The following is a 2,670-nucleotide window of genomic DNA, read 5'->3' as shown; positions in this document are numbered from 1 at the left end:
TTGATCACCCATTTGCATGGTAAGTTTTACGGGTAACATTGGGAAACATTATTTTCTTATAGAACTAGAAATGTATCTAAATAAAGTCATCACTAGGGATAGGTTGATATTTGTTTAGCCTGATATACATATTTGTTCTTAATGTAATTTACTATTTTAGCTCTGCAAAGGGATTTGGGAGAGAAAATAGATAAATTAAGCTATTTCGTGTGGGAATCAAAGTTAGAGTATACTACTAAATGCAGGTATAAATTGAAATAATTATAAATAAAGAAAAATCATTAACATTACATCAAAGAGTAGCTCTCGTAGGCTTAGTTTCCAACATTCTCATCTTCTGAATTCATCTTTTTATCATCATCTTTATCTTTTATTTTTCTTATCTTTTACATTAAACTTTTTTTATCTATTTTATCTTCTACTTTTTTATCTTTATCATCTTTTAATTTAAATCTCTATCTTATCTTTTATATTTCTTTGTCATCTTTTAATTTAAATCTTTATCTTATCTTTTATCTTTTTTATCTTATATTTTAAATTCCTTATCTATTACTTGTAAATTAAATATTCATCTACCTAAGTATAAACAAAGTCCATGTGGATACGATACTCAGACTTCTGTTTTAACTTTACTACTTGGGACGCATTGGTGCACTTGCCAATCCATCAACAGGTGTCGGAGTAATAAAGAACTGACTACCATTGGTGTTTGGGCCAGCATTTGCCATTGATAAGAATTCCAGCTCCAGTGTGCTTCAACTCTCATTTAATCTCATCTTCAAACTTTGAACTATCATAAAAGTAAACAAATAAGCATCAACAATAGCAAAGCTAAAAATCATCACTCATCACTAATCAAAAGGTTAAGCATGATATCCATATAGATTCTCCTCCTCTTCTCATTCCAATGGGACCCCTACCTTGTACTATGAAGTCCTACTCAACAAACCACATAAACCCATGTAAGAATATATCATCAAAATAGAAGGTTGGTACCCATATAGACATCATGGAGAAATCAAACCTTGATGATCCTGTGGAATTTAACGTTGTCATAGTAACCTCGGTGAGATAGTCCCTTGAAGAAGGAGGTTTGAATTGAGAATTGAGTGACAAGAAGAAAATAGAAATAGGCTTCAAATTGATTTTCATAGGGCACGAGACCTAGCCTGTGGACGATGCATACTCATCGAAGCCCCGCAAGCCCTAGTTCACCATGACTCGCTCGATTCACTACATGCTCCATGAGGAGCGACTACTCTTCGTCCTTGTCGTGTCATCGTAACAATCCTCTTCTTCACGCTCATCCCTTCCTACTCATCTTCCCCTTCTGCTTCATCCTCAAGTGTTTCGTACAAGTCTCTCCCAATCTCGTACTTAGAGCGCGAGTCAAAGATTTTGACCTACCACCACCGCGTGGCTACGATAGTGCAATTGGTGGGGAATATGTCATTGGGGATTAAGAGGAAGGGCCTTTGGGTCATGGTGATGGGTAGCATAGGATTCATGGGGTCACACATGGTGGATCGATTGATTGCGAGAAGGGACAACATGATCATGGTGGACAATTTCTTCATCAAAAGAAAAGAGAACATGATGCACCATTTTGGGAACCCTAGATTTGAGCTTATCTAACATGATGTCGTTGAGCATTCCACCCGATGTACTGCAGCGTGAGGAGGAGGGACTCCAACAAGTGGGTGTGCGATGTGCGTGAGGGTTTTGTTGAGTGGGAGAGCCACAAGAGAGTTTCAACACAACATCTTCTTTGTTCTCTTTCTTTGTCGCAAGAGTGTGGATTTCTGGTGGTGGGAGAAAACAACAACAAGAAGAAGAAGCTTTGACGGCGACGACAGTTTTATTAAAACTGATGTTGAGTATTTTATTTCAACATCATTTTTTGTTAAAATCGTCTTTAAATAGACGTTTCAAAGACGGTTTTCACAAAACCGTATTTGAAAAGTTGGGATTATTTATAAAAAAGCCACAACATTTTTTAACACATCATTTTTGTAGTAGTGTTATACCGGTATAATTTGATTCCTCCTTATATAAATAACTACTAATTGAATACAATTTCAAATTATTTTAGTTATTACTTAATTTTGATTGTAACGATATTATAATATTGCCACAAATCATATATCTTTATATATATAAAAGGAGATAGGTGAGGTGGTCATGGAAGAAAACAAAATTAATAATAAAAGGAGATGGGTGGAGGTAGCCTTGGAAGAAAATTATTATTTTTTTGTTTTTTTTGGAATAAATCTGTGATGGGTTTAAAAATCACATATAAATGCATATGTATATATTTAGTCTATGTCTAAATAACATGTAAAATGCATATATTTATTTATATTTTTTGAGCCCTTTTCATCATGTTATATAAATTATTTACTTTATAAGTTATATTAATATTAATTTAAATAATAATGATAATATATTAGTTTTGAAACAAAAAGAAAGATAGAAAAAAATTGTTATAAACACAAATTATTGTATCATGTCTCTCTCTTTTTTATAAATAATTAATATGAGTATCGAAAAGAAATCTGAAAAAAATTATTTAACAGAAATTAAATAATTTTGTAAAACTATTATGTATTTTATATAATTCAAACTTCCGTTCATAATTTAATTTCTTTAATAACGGAATGTGTATTAAAT

The sequence above is a fragment of the Glycine max genome, chromosome 1 (assembly GCF_000004515.6).
Source record: "Glycine max cultivar Williams 82 chromosome 1, Glycine_max_v4.0, whole genome shotgun sequence".
Taxonomy (NCBI): domain Eukaryota; kingdom Viridiplantae; phylum Streptophyta; class Magnoliopsida; order Fabales; family Fabaceae; genus Glycine; species Glycine max.
This window is presented reverse-complemented; position numbering follows the sequence as displayed.